Source organism: Coregonus lavaretus, assembly GCF_964263955.1.
Source record: "Coregonus lavaretus genome assembly, chromosome: 18".
NCBI lineage: Eukaryota > Metazoa > Chordata > Actinopteri > Salmoniformes > Salmonidae > Coregonus > Coregonus lavaretus.
Window position 1 is genome coordinate 41120015 of NC_140005.1, and position 25415 is coordinate 41145429.

At 40.4% G+C, this 25415-nt stretch overlaps 1 protein-coding gene across 1 annotated transcript in view; it reads right to left on the minus strand.

The window, feature by feature from the left end:
- LOC311145788 (FERM domain-containing protein 6-like) overlaps window positions 1–25415 on the minus strand; it is a 63165-nt gene that overhangs the window by 22047 nt on the left and 15703 nt on the right. The gene's annotated exons all lie outside the window — the stretch shown is intronic.

Genomic DNA, 25415 nt, shown 5'->3' on the forward strand with positions numbered 1-25415 from the left:
CAGACAGAGGAGGGGACATAATATTAGCTCTGCTGCATGGACACAATGTAGAGGACAGACAGACAGAGGAGGGGACATAATATTAGCTCTGCTGCATGGACACAATGTAGAGGACAGACAGACAGAGGAGGGGACATAATATTAGCTCTGCTGCATGGACACAATGTAGAGGACAGACAGACAGAGGAGGGGACATAATATTAGCTCTGCTGCATGGACACAATGTAGAGGACAGACAGACAGAGGAGGGGACATAATATTAGCTCTGCTGCATGGACATACTGTAGACAGACTGGAAAGATCTTCATGGGCTGTACTCAGCCTTGTCTCAGAGTAGTAAGTTGGTGGTCTGTTGATATCCCTGTAGTGGTGTGGGGGCTGTGCTTTGGCATGGTCCACCCCCCCCCCCCCCTCCCCAGGACTACCTGGCCTGACAACTCCTGACTTCCCGTTCCCAGTCCACCTGGTCGTGCTGCTGATCCAGTTTCTGCTGTTCTGCCTGTGGCTTTGGAACCCTGACCTGTTCACTGGACGTCCTACCTTTTCCCAGACCTGCTGTTTGACCCTATCTCTCTCTCTCTCCCTCCTTCTCTCTCTCCCTCTCATCCGCACCTACTGTTTCGACCTCTGAATGCTCGGCTATGAAAAGCCAACTAACATTTACTCCTGAGGTGCTGACCTGTTGCACACTCTACAACCACTGCGATTATTATTTCATCCTGCTTGTCATCTATGAACGTTTGAGCATCTTGAAGAACAATCTGGCCTAAATGGCCATATACTCTTATAATCTCCACCCAGCACAGCCAGAAGAGGACTGGCCACCCCTCAGAGCCTGGTTCCTCTCTAGGCTTTCTATGAAGTTTTTCCAAGCCATTGCTTGATGTTTGGGGTTTTAGGCTGGGTTTCTGTATAAGCACTTTCTGACATCTGCTGATGTAAAAAGGGCTTTATAAATACATTTGATTGATTGAACTGAAGGCAACTGAAGACAGACTTCATCATGTGTGATCTCACGTCAGGAGAATGTCATCATGTTGCCATAGTAGTCCCTGACTGAGTCCTGGGTAACATCTGAACATCTGTTTGCCTGTTTCTGTCTGGAGAGGTACTGAAGGAATGTAGCGTGTAACTAACTAACTGATTCCCCTTCTCAGTGCAACGATGCAGCGATAACATAACTGCTCTTGGTGATCTATTCATGCACATGCATGCACACACACACACCTAACAACAGCTCTCTGCTGTATCAGGCTCTCATCACAACAAGACAGGAGAGCAAGATTAGTATCACACACAACAAAGTTGGATGATTGATACCATTTCACAATGAGAGGGGAAACTCCTGAGAGAGAGAGAATAACAACAACAGTGGTAAAACATAAGATTGATTATCTGTCTATATGGCGGTAGGTAGCTTAGTGGTTAAGAGCATTGTGCCAGTAACCGAAAGGTGGCTGGTTCTAATCCCGGAGCCGACTAGGTGAAAAATCTGTCGATGTGCCCTTGAGCAAGGCACTTAACCCTAATTGCTCCTGTAAGTCGCTCTGGATAAGAACGTCTGCTAAATGACTTATTATTATCCATCATGTCTTTCCTCTTCTCTTCCAACTCTTTGACCAGATATGTCTCTCTAGCACGACATATTACGTTAACTTAAATCAATTACTTATGTAATCAAATATTTGTCTTTGTGCCCAACTGTGTATATAAATGTGTATCATTAGAAATTATCTTAGGTCTTAAGATGTCTCTCTGTTGTGTCCTCGATTGAAATCATATCCTATTATACTTTCAGGTAGGAATATAATCCTCAATCCCAAATTAGTAATAACACTGCTCAGTACAATTGAGCTAAATGATGATAGAGGATGCCTGTGTTGGGCGGGGCGGGGTGAGGAGGGGTAGGGGAGAGAGGGGTAAGTTGAGCCATTATTTGCATTCAGCATCACTGTGTCAAGGGAAATATAGTATTCTTTCTAACAAGATATTTACATATATTTCAGGATGTTGTGTATCTCTGGAAATAATCAGAATTAATGTAAATATTACAGTTTTGAAAACATAGCTTGTCCAAAAAAAAGTGGTATCTTTGCACAACTTACCCCGGGTATGGGGTAAGTTAAGCCGCCTACAAATTTCTGTACTGAATGAAATATCACTACCTTTTTAAAACCATATCTATCTTTATTTCTCAAACACAATTCAACACAATCACAATAACTTTTTGTCTTTTAATAATTTTAAGCACAGGCTTAACAGTGTCGGTTAAGAGTGTTGGGCCAGTAACCGAAAGGTCGCTGGTTCAAATCCCCGAGCCCCATTGCCATTGGCTCAACTTACCCAAAGGCAAACATTTTGACTATATTAGCCCACACAGCTACAAGGATGCACTTTCACGCTAGGTTTAGGGCTTCATATTAAAGCTTATAGAGACCCCAACTGATGTATAGAACAATCTTACAATTATTTACTTTGGTTTAGATACAAGCATCATGAAAACTCTAGCACAAATTCATTTGACTTGGTGAAAATCGTTTTTTTTTACTGAACTTCCTTACCACATTTTCCATGTGGTTAATTCCTTCACAGACTCCATTAAATGATGACCTCTTCCTAAATATTTGGTGAAATTATTAACGTTGTGTATGGTGGCTCAACTTACTTCTTTGGCTCAACTTACCCCACCTCTCCCCTACTGTAATTTAGCAATGGTCAGTCAGTCAGTCGGTCAGTCGGACTGACACCCTGAGTGAGAGAGTAGTCATCAGATCACTAATGGTTTACGCCCTATAGTGTCATGTCTAGTGAGACATCATGACTACTATACATGAGACATCACAATGTTCCATAGACTATTCTAGCTCTTGACAGATTCCCCCCCATCTTCTTCCATCTAGCCTGGGATCCACAGTGATATGCTCAGTTTTCCCATGGTTTCAACTTGGCTTCCAGGCTGGGGATCTTCCATCCCCGGTATGAAGGCTTTGTGTGAGGGAGAGGGCTGGATAATAACATTACTGCTGCCGTCCACCCCCTATTCATCCACAGCCCGGTAGAATAGTGATGCAACACCAAAGCTGTGTCCGCAGCAGTCCAGCTGCCAGACAGAGACAGACCCGCTTCCTGTGTTCAGCCCAGGATAGCGGCCGGGACGGAGAAATTCTGTCAACGTGGCAAGCTAGCCTCAGAGGCAGGCAGTCTCATGACACAGAAAAACCACCCGAAATACAAACAGAAAGAAAGAGAGAAAGTGAGAGAGAGAATTAGAGAATGCGTCTGGGTCTGTATGTCTCTCGGTCTCTCCCTCCCAACTCATTTAACATCACAGGGGTGGGGTGCTCCTATGTGAACCTTTCCAGAACTAAAGACAGATGTTGCACCAGACCAAAAACCAGGGGGAGGTGAGGGATGGGTGAGAGAGAGAGACATTATGGGAGAGTGCGGTAAGTTGAACTAAAGGGTTAGTTGAGCCATCTCTTGTTTCTAGGAAACCATACACAAAATTAATCATTTTAGTAAATATTTAGGTCGTCATTTCATGCTGTCTGTGAAGGAATAAACCACATGGAAAAAGTGGTAAACAAGTTACGTAGAAAAAAACAGATTTCCACCAAGTCAAATTAATTCATTGTGTTAGAGGTTTCATGATGCTTGTATCTAAACCAAAGTAAATAATTTTAAGATTGTTCTATACATCAGTTGGGGTCTCAATAAGCTTCAATATGAGGTCCTAAACCTAGCACGAAAATGCATCCTTGTAGTTGTGTGGGCTAATATAGTTAAAATGTTTGCCTTGTGGTAAATTGAGCCAATGGCCATGGGGTAAGTTGAGCCGATGGCAAGTTGAGAAAATTGAAGTCTTTTCTTTCCAGGTGTAATGCAAGGCATTATCTCTGGGATATGAGGTAACACCAGGGCCTGGCCTTTGTTAAATGTATTTAAAGAATGTTCAAAGTGCTTGTTAGGTGTTAAGCCTGTGTTAAAATATGCTTAAGATGCTTAAAAACAAAAAAAGTGATTGTGTTGAATTGTCTTTGGGAAATAAAAATAGACATGGTTTTAAAAAGGCAGTGATAATATTTCATTCAGTACAGAAATGTGTAGGCCCCTCAACTTACTCTGTCCCTACGCATAACTTACCACATACACAGGGTAAGTTGTGCTAAAAGATCATTTTTGTTGGACAAGCTATGTTTTCAAAACTAATGTTTACATGAATTCTGATTATTTCCAGGGATACACAACATTCTGAAATATATGTAGATATGTTTGTTAGAAAGAATACTATATTTCTCTTGACAGTGATGCTGAATGTAAGAAATGTCTCAATTTACCCCACTCTACCCTAAAATATTAGAGAGAGAGAAGGAAAAGAGAATGACTCACAACAGGCCAGACTGGAGAAATACAATAATAGTTTCAGATTAAATACATGTACAGAATGAGAATGAGATGGAGAATGAGAGAGAGAGAGAGAGAGAGAGAGAGAGAGAGAGAGAGAGAGAGAGAGAGAGAGAGAGAGAGAGAGAGAGAGAGAGAGAGAGAGAGAGAGAGAGAGAGAGAGAGAGAGAGAGAGAGAGAGAGAGCACTCAAAGCACAGCCGTGAAAAACTGCTGCAGTCAGGAGAATTCCACACTAACATCTGCTTCTCATTCCAACAATGGAGGCCTTTGATTCCTGGCTCACACACACACACACAGGGTTGGGGAGAAATGGACTACCCCAAAAAATTAAGTGTAATCTGTTATGTTATCAGCAAACATATTGTAATCAGATTACAGATACTTTTGAAGAACTAGATGATTACTTATAGGATTACTTTGAAATCTTTGACACCTTTCTGTTTTCTCAATGACATTCAAATCAGTATTGGAAAAAGGCACAAGTTTAAGTTTGTTCCGCCTGATCAAGTCTGACCACAAGTCAGAGATGACACACCCAATGCGTTTGATGGATCGCGGGAAAATTGCAGGAATATGCTTTTGTAGGCTACAGTCCAAGCTATGTCTTCCAATGGTGCGACTGCTGTCGGCATCCAAAGATTATCCAACTTGAATAAACACTCATTACAATTACCGTAAAACGATTACAGTGATAGCATTGGTCCTGTAAAACTGATTACAGTAACATGCTGTATAGGCTTACTGTAAATGTACAGCATTATACTGGCAGCGGTTGCCAGCACATTACTGTCATTATATAATACAGCTGTGTTGCTGTAATGATTACAGTAGGCTCATTTACAGTATAATGCTGTATTGTATAATATCACACTATTTTTCTGACTGTAAACACTTTTACAGCATCCCTGCTGTAAAGCAAAAAAACGTATATACTTTAGCTGGAAACTCTGCTGCCAGTATAATGCTGTAAACGTACAGCAAAAAGTTTTACAGTTCATCATTTGAGCCAATGTGATCAGTCCCTATTGGCCAATCCAAAAAGCGCGAAATCGAATGCAACAACTGGACGAATCATGACGAAAGATAATGTTGTTGAAACCCTGGGCAGAAGCTAAGTGCAGGCAAATCTTTTATCTTTTCTAATATTCCTTTCTGGTAGAGGAGCTTCAGCATGGAACAGGTTACTTTTGAAAAACGTAATGATTACTTCTAGGATTACTTTGAAATTCAGAAATGTACACCTTTCTGTTTTCTCAATGACATTCAAATCAGCATTGAAAAACGGCGCAAATTGAAGTTTGTTCCGCCTGAGCGAGTCTGAACACAAGTCAGAGACCACTATGATGACACACCCAATGTGTTTGATGGATCGCGGGAAAAAAGCAGGAATATGCTTTTGTAGGCTACAGTCCAAGCTATGTCTTCCAATTGTGCGACTTGTAATTATCCAACATGAATAAACGCTTTGAGGTAAGGACGTCAGCAGTGGTGTAGCCTACGAGCGATCTGGATATCACTTATTATTAATATCTACATAACGCATTGAAGTGAATCACACTGCTGCTCTTTCATTTAGCTATTTTCTCCTTACGGATTGTAGTTGTTGTAGATGGCTGTGTATTTTTATAAAATAATGCTTGAATTGAAGAAGTTTAAGCTTCCTATCAATCATTGTTTTGCGACCAGTGGATAGCCAATGAAAAATGTGTTCTTGCAACAGCTGCATAGTAGTGCGGATCCCAGCCTATGGAATTCAAGTTCTAAACTCCTCCGTGGTATTGTGCTCCATACTGTCAAAAACAAGTTGGCAGCGATTACAGCCTCAAGTCTTCTTGGGTATGACACTACAAGCTTGGCACATCTGTATTCGGGGAGTTTCTCCCATTCTTCTCTGCAGATCCTCTCAAGCTCTGTTAGCTCTACTATTTTCAGGTCTCTCCAGAGATGTTCGATTGGATTCAAGTCCGGGCTCTGGCTGGGCCACTCAAGGACATTCAGAGACTTGTCCCGAAGCCACTCCTGCGTTGTCTTGGCTGTGTGCTTAGGGTCATTGTCCTGTTGGAAGGTGAACCTTCGCCCCAGTCTGAGGTCCTGAGCGCTCTGGAGTAGGTATTCATCAAGGATCTCTCTGTACTTTGCTCCGTTCATCTTTCCCTCGATCCTGACTAGTCTCCCAGTCCCTGCCGCTGAAAAACATCTCTACAGCATGATGCTGCCACCACCATGCTTCATCATAGCGATGGTGCCAGGTTTCCTCCAGACGTGACATTTGGCATTCAGGCCAAAGAGTTCAATCTTGGTTTCATCAGACCAGAGAATCTTGTTTATCATGGTCTGAGAGTCCTTTAGGTGCCTTTTGGCAAACTCCAAGTGGGCTATCATGTGCCTTTTACTGAGGAATGGCTTCCGTCTGGCCACTCTACCATAAAGGCTTTATTGGTGGAGTGCTGCGAAGATGGTTGTCCTTCTGGAAGGGTCTCCCATCTCCACAGAGGAACTCTGGAGCTCTGTCAGAGTGACCATCGGGTTCTTGGTCACCTCCCTGACCAAGGCCCTTCTCCCCCGATTGCTCAGTTTGGCCGGGCGGCCAGCTCTAGGAAGAGTCTTGATTGTTCCAAACTTCTTCCATTTAAGAATGATGGAGGCCACTGTGTTCTTGGGGACCTTCAATGCTGCAGAAATGTTTGATACCCTTCCCCAGATCTGTGTCTCAACACAATCCTGTCTCGGAGCTCTACAGACAATTCCTTCGACCTCATGGCTTGGTTTTTGCTCTGACATGTACTGTCAACTGTGGGACCTTATATAGACAGGTGTGTGCCTTTCCAAATCATGTCCAATCAATTGAATTGACCACAGGTGGAGTCCAATCAAGTTGTAGAAACATCTCAAGGATGATCAATGGAAACAGGATGCACCTGAGCTCAATATCGAGTCTCATAGCAAAGGGTCTGAATACTTATGTAACAGTATTTCAGTTTTTTATTTTTTATTAGTTTGCAAACATTTCTAAAAAACCATTTTCACTTTGTCATTATGGGGTATTGTGTGTAGATTGATGAGGAACATTTTTTATTGAATCCATATTAGAATAAGGCTGTAACGTAACGAAATGTGGGGTCTGAATACTTTAGGTCAATGGTAACAGAGCTTTATAGCAATACAGTACAAAATGCCAAGTACGGCTGGACAGAAATCTCTAGCCTGGTCTCAGATCTGTTTAGCTTTTGCCAACTCCATTGCTGTCATTGACAGGCAATAGATGTTTGGCACAAACAGACTGGCACTCAGGTTAGAAATCTCATCTCTGGACCCCCAAAACCACTTCATACTCCTTCCTAATTTCTGTCTCAGATAAAAAAAAAAAACAACTGGCAGAAGAGAAAATTATCTCTGTGTCCCAAATGGCAACCTATTCCCTAAATAGTTCCATTTCCATTTTCCATTTTCGTCATTTAGCAGACGCTCTTATCCAGAGCGACTTACAAATTGGTGCATTCACCTTATGATATCCAGTGGGACAACCACTTTACAATATATCTAATTATTATTTATTTATTTTTTAAATTGGGGGGGTGGGGTAGGGGGAGGGTAGAAGGATTACTTTTATCCTATCCCTTAAAGAGTTCCCTATGGACCCTGGTCAAAAGTAGTGCAGTACATAGGGCAGGGTTAACCAACTGGTGGCCTGTGGACCGAATTTGACCTGCTGGTGGTTTTATTTGGCCCCCCATGATTTCAAAAAAAAAAAAAAAAAAAACAGGAAATCAGCTCCAAGTTATTTTAATTTGGGAAATCTGTTCCCAAGTATTTCCACGCATAATACAGAGATCATATACAAATGTAAGCAAGGTTTGAAATTATTATGTTTTAGTCAAATATTATATCTGTTTGGGCTTCTTGCGGTCCATTTGCAGTCTACAAATGATTTGTAATTGTGTTCCGGCCTCCCCAACCATCCTCTCAAGAAAAAAATAACGTCCCGTGGCTGAATCTAGTTGATGATCCCTGACATAGGGAATAAGGTGCCATTTGGAAAATACTTTATGACTATGCTATTTATTTACTGCTGTCTTTCTAGCCCACTCTGGTTAATCAGCTGAATACACTCTGCAGTAGGTCTGGCTGGCAGGGCTCCACTGGAACAGGGGGAGCAGGAAAGCGAGAGAGTCCTTGAGAATGAGACAAATTGATATAACAAATAAATAGATTGTAGTATATGTGACCTACATCTGTCTATATTAGTTACTATGCTGTTAGTTCATTCGAGTTGCCTCTTCATTAATTATCTTGCCCCCACAAAAAAACTTAATGTGAAAAAGTAGTTTCTGGTTTGCGCAACATTGTAACCTATGTTTGAGACCAATGTGTTGCCGTGGCCGTGGCTGTGTGAGAAGCGAGCCAGTATCTCTCACATAACTAGAATGAGATTCACTTTCTATGATCTCTCTCCCTCTCTGCTCTGATAGACATGAGCCTGCAACTCTCATCTCTCCAGTATTGCACTTCATCATTTATTTCCTTATTGAATCATAGCTGCACGAAGGGATCTGAAGGAACTGCATCACCCCTGATACAATTGCCAAAGTTATAGAATTACTGCTGTCTGTTCAGAAACAAATGAAATCATTCAGAATAGCGTACTACACCATGAGAGGGCCTATAATTTAGCCACAGAGGATCAATAGCGTCTTTTAGCTGTGTATTGTAGCCCAATAACAAGTAATAGGCTTTTCGCAATATTTCAAATACAAATCGAGGGAAAACACAGGTTGGAAAGCAAATGGCTCCTGCTGAAAAGAGAAGACTATGCTGTAGGCTACCAAAATATTTGATCAACTTCCAAATAGTATTTTACAAAAGAGAGAGAAAGACTTTTGGCATGAGCGCATCGGCCATCACCAGTGAGTGAGATGTGCATCATTGGGTGAGTCAGTGAAACTGGAAATCATTTTTAGGACTATCATTTCCTCCTAATATTGTAGCCTACAATATGTGTCTCCACACACCTAGGCCTAGGCTATTGATGGATTGAAGACAAAGTCGTTTTTATTGATCTCTGATTCTCAGTTTGTCAGTGTCAAATTAGCCTGACATTTCGATCATTTGTGCACTATAAAAAAATATTCTGCCAAAGTCTCCAGTAATGTAAATTTATGTAGAATTGCATGAAATGCATTTATAAAAGGCCACATTTTCCCCGGACCCTAGGCTACTAAAAATGTTCCCCATGTGTGCAACTTCTGTAAGTGCCTCTACTCCACTACTCTATGCCACTATGCAAATGCGATGATATGCATGCAATGTTTTATTATTAATGTAATTTTTTTTCTAATGCGTTCCGGTACCTCAGAACTCCCCAGGTCACCCCCCTCTCGCACTCACTTTTTGATCCGGCACCTCCAGATTTACAAATTATGCACTGCCTGATTTGCTAGTTTTTATTTACTATTAGTTGATTTGCTAGTTTTTATTTAGTTGTATACAAATATTTATATTTTGTTTTTATATTATTTAGTTTCAGTTTTAGTTTTAGTGTTAGGGACAGAAAGCATGCTTGGGAGGCTAGGAGCCATTTGTGTTGTATGGTTTTGTGTGTTTTTTGGTATTTCACTTCTTGCAACTGGGGGGGCACTAATACCAGAGAGGAAGAGGCGAAGTGAGAGATCTGACTCTGCCCCAAAATGTGTCCAACGTGAAAATACAGCGTTAACCATTGGAAGTGGGAGTGTGTCGAATTTGGTCAACATAAAATTGAATTCGACATAAAATTGAATTGTTAATTTGCTATGCAAGGCTTATTTGATTGAATAGAAGTTGTGTAATGTGTAGGTTGTAACGAATGCACTGATATAAGTGGACTCACGTGGCATCCCGGCAACTTTGAGAAAAACAATGTTATATTGGAGCTGTGCCTGTTCACATGCAAATCTGCCCTCTCATTGGCTAGAATGTTCCAGCCTGCTCCCGCCTCCCTTCCGGACATTTATTCCCATTGTTACAGCATTGAGTCCCGTCTCTCGTCAGTATATAGATAATCTTTGGTAATACATAAGGTGATGGGTCATAGGTCAGGTTTAAATGATAAAGTCAATCTCATTGCGACTTAGATTTAAAAGGAATAGTGCCGAGACTGGTGCAAAAAATATGGTAGAAGGAAACTATGTCGCCCATGTTTACACCAATACAATGCTTTTTAACTTTAATAGTACATGTAAGATACCCCAGCAGATACTGATCACAAACAGAGATGATAGCCATAATGTCCTTCGCAAACTATGTACCAATAACTGCAGATTACCCTATGCATAATGTAATGAATTCTAATAGAAAACCCAGCCTCATTTGAATGCTTAGTTTTAAAACTGATCACTACTACTGAAACTGTGCTGCTCATTGTGGTCTATCGCCCTCCTTAACCAAATGCCTGCTTTTTGAGTGACCTTGCAGAACTACTCACTCAGCTAAGCTCTGTATCTACTTCTCTTCTTTTCATGGGGGATTTTAACATACGCATTGATGACTCCCATAGCAAATTTGCAGATTTTTCAACATTATCGGGGGCACATTATGGATCTAGTATGCTGTTCTGTAGTGGGCACTGGGCATCAGTGATCCGACCTCAGTGGACAAGGGCTTATCTGACCACAAGGCCCTTCTCATGACTGCCTCCATCTCAATACCAGCACTTTGTAAAAAGAGACTGATAACCTTCCAGAAACATTATCTGATGTGCAATTACTCAATCTCACTTGAAATGGCAGTTGAACAATATAAAACCAGGGACTATGCACAGTTCTTAACAACATTGCCCTTTAAAAACTTGGGAGACCAATATCATACAATTCAGGCACTGTGCCTTATTCCCTGAAAACTGCCTCCATTACACCAACCTTGAGAAAACCTGGACTGGACCCCAATGCCCTAAGCAATTACAGACCAATTTCCAACCTGCCCTTTCTATCAAAGGTCCTTGAACATGTGGTCTCAACACACCTACAGAACTGATTTGATTTGAACTACCTCTCAAACAACAATCTGAATCATATTGAAATACATGTTCAACAAATTGAGTTCTATTTTGCTACTTGTAGGCGACGGTCTGCAATTTGTCTCAATATATTTTATGATGTGTGCGCAATAATGTGCCAAATTGGTGATTTAGGCCATTTTTATTGGGTAAGCGTTAGAATAAGCCGCCTCAATATTTGCAGCCGTACGTGGTAATATCTTTCTAGGAGCTCATCCATCGTCAGTATTGTGAAATAAATATAATGTAAAGGTAAGATTTTAATTGAGAAAGCTGACCCGTGAGCAGTGTTGCCTTTCTTTTGATCCTACCATCAACAAATGCTCCAATGGCGCACTTAGTGACTGTTCTCTCTGCATGGTGTTTTGGGAAACGCATGTTACATCTTCGGCCGCTGTAGGAAAGATGCAACGTTAAAACCAAGGATAGGAACTGGTTCAGGGAACAGAACAGAAAACTGGAAAATAACACAATTATTTGAGGAACAGAACCCGAAACTAAATTGATCTATACTGTTCCAGAACAGAACCATTCTTTTAAAAGCATGGGAACCGGTTAATAATGTTATTTTATACAACGGGTGGGTTTAATCCTGAATGCTGATTGGTTAAAATCGCATTCCAGCCGGTGTCTATTCCACAGGTTACCACAGGCTAAATCTATGACGTTAAAATGCCTATTTACTCTGTTCCATCTGACTGCACAATCCACTGTCTCATCAGCCCAGCCAGGCAATTTATAAACTTGATCTCCACTATAAAAAGCATCTAGACATTATCTCACATTTCTTTTAGACTAACATTTAGTTTTCAACAGTGGAGATTTGTATAAACCTTCCTGTCTGTCTCTCTGATATTTGCAACATTGTTTCAATATTCAAATTCGATCTCCAGCTGTCCCATAGTAATGAATGTGTCGGGAGTCTGGACAAGACTGACAGGCAGGCAGCATTTCTCAGCCAGTCCAAATCATGAATGCAGCTAGTTTGCAGTCTTTCCAGCTTCAGATTGAAGTGATTGTGTTAGCTGTGTTGTTGGCTAGCTCCTCTGAACAACAGTGTCCTGACAAGTGAGCACATTTTCTATGCCAGGCGGAATCGCGCCTCATTAGCTCATTGTTATGGATGTATCCAAATAAATGTCACTAGAAAACAGCTTAAACAAATGCAAATGCACCTACCTTGCTTTTATTCTGCTTTTTGACATGACTGTAAGTTAGCCGTAGTTGGCTAGCTAGCAAGCAAGGGATAAGAACGTTGCCTGCCAGTATGGCAATGGAACATTTAGAACGAACGACTGGGTCGCGTCAATAGATACAGAACAAAAAGACTGAACGACTGGGTCCTGTCTCTAGCAACCAAACCAATAGAATGAACGACCAGCCGGCTTGGGTAGCAATCCTAGATTTGTGTCGGGACTATATCTTGTGGAAGGATGAAATAGTATAAATAAATTAATCAAAGTAACGTTTTTATGTATAATGTCAATCAATCAATATCTTGTCAATCATTATTTTAATATGTTGGTAACCCATTGTATAAAAGTGATAATGCCCTCGAAGCCGGTGTTTGGAGGATATATTGGCATGGTTTGCCTGCCTAACAACACCCGTGCCAATATATCCTCCAAACACCATCTTCTCTGGAATGATCACTTAATTACGTTCCGGACATTTTTTTCTAGTCCCACAAAAATCGCAACAAAGCGCCCATGCTAAGCCCTCACTGTCACTCAGAAACGTATTCCATCGTCTGCATGCCAGTTGGAAATATTTTCCAGTTGGTGTGCATGTGTGTGTATGTTATCTGCACCTTCCCTCTGAAGCATAGGTTACTGTAGCCTACTGACAACGTCACAAGCGTGGTTCATAAATTAGGGAGAGATGTTTAATTAGAGAAGAATGGATTTGTTTTCAATGCTAGTTAAGGATACTATAGTTATCACGTTTCATATTGGATTTATTAACTACAAAAAAGTAATTATAGTGCTGCTCTGCACTCACAAGCTTGTTAGCTAGCCTGTTTCCTCTGGTCCAACAATAAACCAACTCGGTTCAAAGACATTCAAAGTTAAATCTAGAATCAGCTTCTTATTTCGCAACAAAGCCTTCTTCACTCATGCTGCCAAACATGCCCTCGTAAAACGGACTATCCTACCGATCCTTGACTTCGGCGATGTCATTTACAAAATAGCCTCCAACACTCTACTCAGCAAATTGGATGTAGTCTATCACAGTGCCATCCGTTTTGTCACCAAAGCCCCATATACTACCCACCATTGTGACCTGTACGCTCTCGTTGGCTGGCCCTCACTACATATTTGTCGCCAAACCCACTGGCTCCAGGTCATCTATAAATCACTGCTAGGCAAATCCCCGCCTTATTTTAGCTCATTGGTCACCATAGCAACACCCACCCGTTGTATGTGCTCCAGCAGGTATATCTCACTGGTCATCCCCAAAGCCAACACCTCCTTTGGCCGCCATTCCTTCCAGTTCTCTGCTGCCAATGACTGGAACGAACTGCAAAAATCTCTGAAGCCGGAGACACTTATCTCCCTCACTATCTTTAAGCATCAGTTTCAGAGCAGCTTACCGATCACTGCACCTGTACACAGCCCATCTGTAATTAGCCCACCCAACTACCTCATCCCCATATTGTTATTTATTTTGCTAATTTGCACCCCAGTATCTCTATTTGCACATCATCTTCTGCACATCTATCACTCCAGTGTTAATACTAAATTGTAATTATTTTGCATTATGGCCTATTTATTGCCTTACCTCCATAACTTACATTTGCACACACTGTATATAGATTTTCTATTTTTCTATTGTGTTACTGACTGTATGTTTTTTTGTTTATCCCATATGTAACTCTGTGTTGTTGTTGTTTTTATCGCACTAGTTTGCATTATCTTGGCCAGGTCGTAGTTGTAAATGAGAACTTGTTCTCAACTGGCCTACCTGGTTAAATAAAGGTTAAATAAAAAATAAATAAAAATACATTCAAAGTTCCTCCATAGAAGCCGCTCCTCTGTAGGTATAATTCAGATAATGCATGTGATAAGATGCCCAGCGCTTCAAGGCAAGCTTCCTCCATCCTCTCTCGCGCTCTCCTCACCCGCAAAAAAATTCAGTTGCATCTGGCGCCCTACACTGTGACTGGCAGCACAGTGTGTGTGTTTGTCTTTCATTATGATTAAACCATGCTGTTACGGCAAAATACAATTTGCTCTATATAGATTAAATCGCTTACCCGCTCCATAGCAAGCTGCTCTACCCGCACTGATTGGTGAGTTAATTTAATGTCGAGCTAAATGTAAAAAAAATATCAGTTTCAGAGGTTTAAAAAGGTTTTGGGTTCGAACCGGTTCAAACATTTATTTTGCTGGTCAGAACAGTCTAAAAAAGTCTAAAGTTATGTTCAGAACTAAATTATTTGAAAATAGTTTTGGTTCCAACCCCTAGTTAAAACACTCGTAAGCATAAGTTCCATGGCTATCGGGAAACCACAGGGCTGTGTTCTGGGACCACTCCTGTTTTCTATAAACATGCTGCCACTTGGTGTACTAATCTGAAGATTTGGACTGAACTTTCATTTTTATGATGATGACACAGAAATATATGTGAGGACAAAAGGGGACTCAGACTGTAACAACCAAACTGACAAACTGTCTAGATGCAATCAAGAGATTGATGCAGTTGAACTTCCTTAGACTTAATTGTAGCAAAACAGAGCTTGTGCATAGATGAACACTTTCTCCCTTTCTCTGGATGATGACACAGCTTACCCCACAGCCAGAAACCTTGGAGTCATTTTTGACTCTAGCCTCTCATTTGAAGCACACATCCGCAACATCAAGAAAGTGTCATTTTTCCACCTGCATAACATCGCTCCAATCAAGTCGTTCTTGTCCATTGGATGCTGAGAAGCTTGTGCATTCCCTGGTAATATCTCGACATGACTACTGTAATGCACTGCTGATAGGAATAACAGTAAGGCTCTTGTCTAAACTCCAGATGATCCAGAATGCAGCTGCCAGGATGCTCTCACAAGCTTCACACAAAACCCACATTACCCCTGTTTTATTCAACCTCCATTGGCTTCCTGTTCAATACAGGATCAAATGTATGATCACTTTTAAGGCTCTCCAGGGTAATGCACCAATATAAATATGCCAACTTCTAGAGAACTGCTGGCATGCCTCTGAAGCTAAGCAGGGCTGGTCCTGGATGGGAGACCAGATGCTGCTGGAAGTGGTATTGAGGGGCCAGTAGGAAGCACTCTATCCTCTGGTCTAAAAAAATATCCCAATGCCCCAGGGAAGTGATAGGGGAATTTGCCCTTTGTAGGGTGCTGTCTTTTGTTGTTGTAAATGAGAATGTGTTCTCGGTCAATTTACCTTATAAAATAACTACTCCCCAGTACGCACACTACGATTGTCAGACTCAACAGCCTGGTCACACCAGCCACAAACATGCGTGACAGGGCCTTCCCACATGTGGCCCCTCAGCTCTGGAATACTCTAACTGCACATGTCGAAGAGGCAGCTTCAATTTCCTTGTTTAAAAAACCAAACCTATTCAAGCTAGCTTTTAATATTTGATTGCTTAATCTGCTTACAGTCTATCTTTTGCATTAGTAGATTATGTTTTGGTCAACTGTGATAGTTATGTATTGTTGTCGTTTATGTTTTGTTTTATACCTTATGCGCATTGAGCGTGGGAAATGTGCTCTATAAATTAAATATTATTATTATTATTATTATTATATGAAGAAATAAATTAGCTACCTAGGTGAAAAACTAAAACTGAACATAATTCATGATGGTTTTTATTTTGGTTTATTTTGGAGTCAAAGATAATAGTTTCAGTATAGTTTTTGTTTTTGAAACAAATGTTAATTATTTTATTTCAGTCTAATAAATAGTTTTTCATGATTAGTTTTCATTTTAGTTTCAGTTTCAGTTTACTATAATAACCTTGGTAGGCAGGGCACTGGGCAGGCTGTATCATATAATACACTCTGACTTTTCTGTAACTTCAACAGTAAAACACTGTAGGATGCACAGTAAAATACCTTACATGTGTTTTACAGAATCAATGCTGTAGATTTTATTGGTAAAATGCAGAAAAATATTGTTATTAACTGTAATTGGAAGCCTCCTGTAAAAATAACTCTAACATACAGTATTTCTTTACAGTAACAGCTTATGCCTACTGTAGATTAAAACATTCAGTTTCAGGCGCCAACCATGCTGTCGGATGAGACACGACGCTCAGACTATTTTAGTAAAGAATATAAATAAAAAAGTCACCCAGATAATAATTGTTGTTATGATTAGGCTTCGCTGTACCGCAGCCTCTGGCTGCCATAGTGAATAACCTGAGAGCTGTCATTTTTGCACCCTTACTACAGAGAAAACGGCTTGTTTCTAGCCCAAACAGTTCAAAAGGATACTCTACATGACCAAAGGTATGTGGACACCTGCTCGTCGAACATCTCATTCCAAAATCATGGGCATTAATATGGAGTTGGTCCCCCCCTTTGCTGCTATAACAGCCTCCACTCTTCTGGGATGGCTTTCCACTAACATTGCTGCGGGGATTTGCTTCCATTCAGCCCAAGAGCATTAGTGAGGTCGGGCACTGATGTTGGGCGATTAGGCCTGGCTCGCAGTCAGCATTCCAATTCATCCCAAAGGTGTTCGATAGAGTTGAGGTCAGGGCTCTGTGCAGGCCAGTCAAGTTCTTCCACACCGATCTCGACAAACCATTTATGTATGGACCTTGCTTTGTGCACAGGGGCATTGTCATGCTGAAACAGGAAAGGGCCTTCCCCAAACTGTTGCCACAAAGTTGGAAGCACAGAATCGTCTAGAATGTCATCGTATGCTGTAGCGTTAAGATTTATCTTCATTGGAACTAAGGGGCCTAGCCCGAACCATGAAAAACAGCCCCAGACCATTATTCCTCCTCCACCAAACTTTACAGTTGGCACTATGCATTCGGGCAGGTAGCGTTCTCCTGGCATCCGCCAAACCCAGATTTGTCAGTCGAACTGCCAGATAGTGAAGCGTGATTCATCACTCCAGAGAAAGCATTTCCATTAGTTCCAGCGTCCAATGGCGGCGAGCTTTACACCACTCCAGCCGATGCTTCGCATTGTGCATGGTGTTCTTAGGCTTGTGTGCGGCTGCTCGGCCATGGAAACCCATTTCATGACGCTCCCGACGAATAGTTATTGTGGAACTCGGTAGTGAGTGTTGCAACCACGGTCCTGTTCTGTGAGCTTGTGTGGCCTATAACTTCTCGGCTGAGCCGTTGTTGCTCCTAGACGGTTCCTCTTCACAATAACAGCACTTACATTACAGTTGACCGGGGCAGCTCTAGCAGGGCAGATATTTGACAAATGTACTTGTTGGAAAGGTTGCATCCTATGACGGTGCCACGTTGAAAGTCACTGAGCTCTTCAGTAAGGCCATTCTACTGCCATTGTTTGTCTATGGAGATTGCATGGCTGTGTGCTCGATTTTATACACCTGTCAGCAATGGACCCACTAATTTGAAGGAGTGTCCACATACTTTTGGCCATGTAGTGTATGACCCATATTACCAGCACAAGTTTTTTTTCTTTCTTTCTACAAAATCTTAAATTGCCATAAATCGCGATGCACTCTGGGTGATTTTAGGTGTAACTGGTAAATTATACTGTAAATTCCAATGAAAGGTTGGTTTAAAAGTACATTTGTTTAAAGAAGTACTGTATTTCAAATGGTACTGTAATTCTACCCCACAATACAGTACCCCACCATATTTTTGGAGTGGAAGGTATTGTTGTTTCTGGCTCATTAACTTATTTTGAGGTGTGTATATATATATATATATATATATATATATATATATATATATATATATATATATATATTACCAGCCAAGTTTGTACACACCTACTCATTCAAGGGTTTTTCTTAATTTTTACTATTTTCTACATTGTAGAATAATAGTGAAGACATCAAAACTATGAAATAACAAAGATGTCATCAGGGCAAAGGGTGGCTATTTGAAGAATCTCAAATATTAAATATATTTTGATTTGTTTAACACTTTTTTGGTTACTACATGATTCCATATGTGTTATCTACAATGTAAAAAATAGTAAAAATAAAGAAAAACTCTTAAATGAGTAGGTGTGTCCAAAACATTTGACTGGTTGTATATATATATATATATATATATATATATATATATATATATATATATATAGTGTGCTATAATATGAAAACACATTACCTGGCAGCCAACCTGTTTGCACTAATCCCATGCGATTACAGTAAAATACTGTAAAATACAAATCCTGCCTCCTCTTAATACATGTAATTAATTAATTAATTCATTCATTCATTCATTCATTCATTCATTACAATTACTGTAAAAAGATTACAGTAAAAGTAGTAGTACCGTATATAGTGTGCTATAATATGAAAACACATTACCTGGCAGGCAACCTGTTTGCACTAATCCCATGCGATTACAGTAAAATACTGTAAAATACAAATCCTGCCTCCTCTTAATACATGTAATTAATTAATTTATTAATTTATTAATTCATTCATTCATTCATTACAATTACTGTAAAAATATTACAGTAAAAGTAGTAGTACCGTAAAACTGATTACGGAAATATGCTGTAGGCCTACAGTAAATTTACAGCATTATACAAGCAGCAGAGATGCCAGAAAATTACTGTAATTATATAATACAGCTGTGTTGCTGTAATGATTATAGTAGGCCAATTTAGAGTATAATGCTGTATTGTATAATACTGAACAGTTTTTCTTACTATAAAACCTCTTACAGCCTCCCTGCTGTAGAGCAAAAAACTGTATTTAGCTCTGCAACTCTGCTGCCAGTTTCATGCTGTAAATGTACAGGGGAAAGTTTTTGCATGTATCATATCCAATGTGATGCAACGCTTTGTAACAAGGGAACTATGCTGGGACAATGTCAACCTTTGTCCTATCGTGATTATGTACCCATAAAACATTGTGATATACGACGGTATCGGCCCCTATTGGCCAACCCAAATAGGGAGCTATAGCGCAAAATTGAATGCTAAAACTGAACAAATCATGATGAAAGATAATGTAGTGCCTGGGTGGAGGCTAAGTGCAGACAAATATTTTCTAATATTCATTTCTGGTGGAAGAGCTTTAGCATGGAACAGGTTTGTGTGTGTGTTTCTGTGTGTGTCGCGCACATGATGGAGCAGTGACAGAGGAGGATCGGGCTGTTTTACCGTAGTGAGTTAGGTTATACAGCATGGGCTGGATTGAAGCAGTCTACCATCTTGAGAACTGGATAATAATTGCTTTATTTGCGTCATTAAAAAAATAGTAAATAAATAATATTGTTGGTTCCATCTCTCATAAAGCTGTGATTGAGAATAGTTTAGGCTATAGCTTAGATTATAGACTTTCATTCTTATTTTTGAAAGTGGCAACTTTAGGACAAACCCTTCTTAGGCTAGAATATTTGGGAAATAAGGTACTGTTCATAACTTTAACTTGTCTTAAAGCTTTTATGATAGGCCTAGTACGAAGACAGGTTATTGGCCATTTGGCTTTCAACTTTGCATGGAGGGATTTTTTTTATTGAAATAGGCTATAGCAAATAGGAATAGGCAAATTACTCCGAATTTCACTTGTGTGCTGTCCTGCTGTGCGCCGTGAGACTTCGTTCTTTACTGCACGGCGCCAGTCAAGTTCAAATAAGCTAAACCATCGTCTGTCACATCACAATGTCATCACCATTGACGATGGCTGTCAATAATCATCGATAGACGATGCTATCGTAATATCGGCCAACCCTAAAAGGAACACTACATCACTCCTTCCCTATGCCAGCCGCTTCTCGTCTTACTGATATCGGTCTTCTACACCTCAGACAATCGAGATAGACACTGTATCTTATAAGCTTCAGACAAATAATTGTTGACATGAAAAGAGTTGTTGTTAGAAAGTTGTTGATAGAAAGTGTTTCCTCGGTAATCCAATAGGGCTGACCCCAATTAGTCGACTGGTCGATTGTTTGGTCGATAGTCTGTAGGTTGACCGAGATAATTCTTTTGGTCGTGCATAGCAAATATATATATTTTTTTTTATGGCACACGAGACACCTGTCTGATCCATTGCAGAGGCTGAGACTAGTCCATTGCGGAGACTGAGACTAATCCATTGCGGAGGCTGAGACTAATCCATTGCAGAGACTGAGACTAATCCATTGCGGAGGCTGAGACTAATCCATTGCGGAGGCTGAGACTAATCCATTGCGGAGGCTGAGACTAATCCATTGCGGAGGCTGAGACTAATCCATTGCGGAGGCTGAGACTAATCCATTGCGGAGGCTGAGACTAATCCATTGCGGAGGCTGAGACTAATCCATTGTGGAGGCCGCGGGGATGGCACAGTCCAAGAAGACGGGGAGTGTGGATAAGATGCACAATGCACTTCTCTCTCCAGAATACGCTCTCTTCCGCCAATTTGTGCACATTCATTGTTTCATAACTTCATTGTGTGAATTGTTTGCGTTTGATTGTTAGTGTCTATCAATTCCCCAGTACATATATCACCAGTAGTACATTTACCGTTAATTCCTATCATTTCTAATCTACAATGTTTGTTTGGTTACGGTCATTTCTGTTAATGCATTCAATATATTATTATTCCAGTCTTTTACCGTTCTCATGGTCGGAGTGGACACATTGTTTGCAGAGCGCACAACCTATGCTACACTTGTGATAAACAAGTTTTGGTTTATTTTATTCCATTTATGAGTTTTGTCAATTTAGTCATTGTCTTTTGTTTGGAGCGCTCCTGTCAATGTTGAGTAAGCACGCAAACCTGATTACGCATAGAAGTAGGCCTACAGGCTACCTGGCCTTCGCACAAATGTAGGCATATAAATGTGCCCATTTGGGGATCTGATAGTATTTCTGATTGGCTTAGCACACCACCACTAATGAGCTGTGGAGCTTCTCAAATTAATGTTTTCTTCACCTCAAACCACATGCAAATAAAGTCTGTTTTTCATCCATTGAGAATGACAATAGTACCTCAATGTATTTGAAAAATCTTTCACACTCTCTCCCTTTCGATAACAACTCAGCGTAAAAGGGAAAAATGTAATGCTCTGATCCAGTGGAAACATCATAAAATAGGCCTACCTGATGACCTCTTATCCCTTGCGCAAAATAACCTACAGCTGTGTCTGTCTCAATCTCACTAGTGCTGGAAACTGAGGGCCCAGAATATTTTATACAATGTTGCAAGTATGCTAGCGCCAAGAGAGAGCGTCGGGCCGGACTCAAGTTGATAGTTGATCAAATGTTTCAAGTTTGTTGCAGACAGGCCATGCGTAGCCAATGTGATTTATAGGATCTCAGTTGGTAGAGCATGGCATTTGCAACGCCAGGGTTGTGGGTTCGTTTCCCACGGGGGGCCAGTATAAAAAATAAATAAATAAAAAAACATGTATGCACTCACTAACTGTACGTGGCTCTGGATAAGAGTGTCTGCTAAATGACTAACATTTTTTATTTAAAAATAGGATATTTATTTTTATTAGGATAATTTCTACCTGCAGGCTGCAATGTTTTTATTTGTTGGCTTTATGTAGGCTATTTTTACATAGTTGGCAATGGCAATATAAGTTACCTTTTAGGTTTGTATAATTTAGATTTTGATATAATTTTTATTAACCACAGGACAATGATTTTGAGATACGAAGACATAATTAGAAATGAAATGAAACTGTTCCATGAAAATGTGCGTATGAAAACCATAACTGGCACGCAGATCGGTATAAATGTTAAGATAAATTGGCATTCCACATGAGAAAGGTTGCCGACTCCTTGTGGAGCCTATTACCAGCAACTTCAGGAGAGTAATAGAAGAATCTGTGAAAGCCAGCAGGAGCGGGAGGAGGATGGTCGGGTCAGGTTACGTTTTTTCTCTTCTGGTTATTTTGATCTCTGGCTCCCTCTTGAGGCATTTGTGTATTATTTCATCAAACAGTGCACTTAAAGCATCAGACAGGATCAATGCATATAGTTGATTTTATTAAAACACATAGGTGTGTCTATATATGGAAAATACATGTTTTAACATTTTAACCAATCGATTGGTCGAAAGAACAGACAACTTTCGGTCGGCCAAGATTTTTTGTATTCGGGGACAGCCCTATAATCAAATATCATTATCTCCTGCACCTAACAATCCACTCATTCTGCCAAGGGCATGATTCAGAGTGGAGGTGGAGAGGTGTCTCTGCCTTTGCAAAGCATGTTCTGAATGTTGTTCACTATAAAACGTTGTAACTGTACTATTACCATGTTATTACCACTTTATTCTGTGCTGTAATATAAAGTGCTAGCCTGCCGGTATAAAGACATTCAGGTCAACTTAACATCAGGGTAAAATGCCCTGACATCCCACATCCCACTACATAAGATCAGCCTCCAGAAATCTCTATGTTGACTGTTACATATCCTCCTCCACTTAAACTATGCTCAGACAGGAGAGAGTCAACAGTCTATTCTGCACTGAATCAGTCTGACTGGGAAATAAAAGCCTCAGGTTGTATCCCAAATGGTACCCTATTCTTTATAATAGTGCCCTACTTTTGACCAAAGCCCTATGGGCCCATTAACGGTGGCCCGATTGCCAGGGGCTATTTTAGGGTGCCATTTAGGACGCAAGCCCTAAATGACTTGCGGGGGTCAAATACTTATTTCCCTCATTAAAATGCAAATCAATTTATAACATTTTTGACATGCATTTTTCTGGATTTTGTTGTTGTTATTCTGTCTCTCACTGTTCAAATAAACCTACCATTAAAATTATAGACTGATCATTTCTTTGTCAGTGGGCAAACGTACAAAATCAGCAGGGAATCAAATACTTTTTTCCCTCACTGTATGAGCGCAGAGCCGTGCATGGTTGCACATTTGTTGATATTCTTTGCTAGTTAGGGAGTTATTAGCACAGTTATAGATAAGTATAGGTCAGCAATGTGGAGTTACTGCTTTTTCAAGCTGTCTTTGAAAAGCCAGTCAGGTAAAAAGCTTATGTCTTAATTAAAGGAGCAGTGTTGTATTTTGAGACAGGCTTGAATATGCAAATAAGCCAATAGGCAGAGGGTTAGCCTACATTGTCTAATTCTCTTTATGGTAATAATAATTACTTTTATTTTGTAAAGTGGTTTCTTGCATCATACAACTCAATACGATGCAATTTACAGTCAGCTATTTGGCCCATGGTGTTACAGACCAAGTAAAAAATAATGACTCAATTTCAAGACCTTCAAAATGTAAAAACTTTTTTAAAAGTATCATGCAATGTATACCTGCATTGAACACCACATATAGGCTATTGTAGACTATATAATTGAAATCAAAATGTTATGGGATTCGGTCAATTGGTTTTGTTGGTAGGCCTACATTATGCTCAAACGGCCACAATAGCCTATTGGTTACTGTCTAAAACTGTTAGGGTACAGCCTCAGTGTTTACTGTAAATGTGTGCTGGAAGTTGCACAAAATTCTCACAATGTTCAAGTGTCCGCTCACAAGACCTAAAATTTGCTCAGTTGCCCCCAAAATTTGAGGGAACATTGGTCCCTATTCAGCATTAGCGACAGTGTGGCTCAGACAAAGCAGCTTTGTCTCCACACTACTGATCTGAGAGGATTGAAAGCGTAAATGCTTAGCTAAGAGTCTTATTGGATCAAATGTCATGTTCATTAACAACTAAGGTCAACTCTGTACACAACACAGCATCAACATCATGCTATACTAGTACGATCACATCTGTTACAATAGCAGCAGTATGATAAGCAGTTGGTGGAATGGTTAAAAACAACAACTGTAACACTTGTATTAAATTATAGGCCTATAGTACCTAAACTAATCCAGCGTAGCTTTGGCCTATAGGCAACACAAAGTTTCAAGTGTCTGACAACATCATAATCAGACAGGTATTTTAACATAATCTGGATATTCATGTTGGTGTCACTATACCTGATATACTTGATAATGATGTGTGTTATTCAAATACATAGCCAGTTAAACAGGTTAAGGAAACCAGTCAGGGAATCAATAGTCAAATGTCTGTGGCAGCAGTCAGTACACCTGGGCTCTGTCCCATATGGCACCGTATCCCTTATATAATGCACAACAAAGTTGGCTTTTACATTTTTTTAAAGTACTGACTAGCACACACACACACCTCAAAGTACTATACACACACGTCAAAACACACACACACACACACACACACACACACACACACACACACACACACACACACACACACACACACACACACACACACACACACACACACACACACACACACACACACACACACACACACACACACACACACACACACACACACACACACACACACACACACACACACACACACACACACACACACACACACCTCAAACACACACACACCTCAAACCGCCCGAGCAGCCAGACAAGTTTGAACAGACAGCAGCAGTCTCTCTCTCCCTCCCCTCTCTCCTCCCTTACTCAAGGCCCATGGAGCTATGTATTCAGCCCTGTGACACGCATGAGTAATCTGCTAAACTAGCACTAGTAGTCCAATGCTCTGAGAAAAAGAAAACACCACCACCCTGACCATTATATATGCTCAAAATAGAGTATGTGGCTGCAAAGAAAAGGGTTGGGGAAAACAGACTAGTGTTATTCATATACACCCAATGCCTGACGTTTTGTTTTAAATGAGGCAAATCCTGTTAAAAACAACTTAGCGGAGGAAATATATTTTAGAACACAACAGAATATGCAGAGGCATATCAATAGCAACCCTAAACTGGGATACTCCCCTGGTTATAAAGATAATGTTCACAGCTACAGTGAGTTGCACGTGATGTGAGACACTATGGCT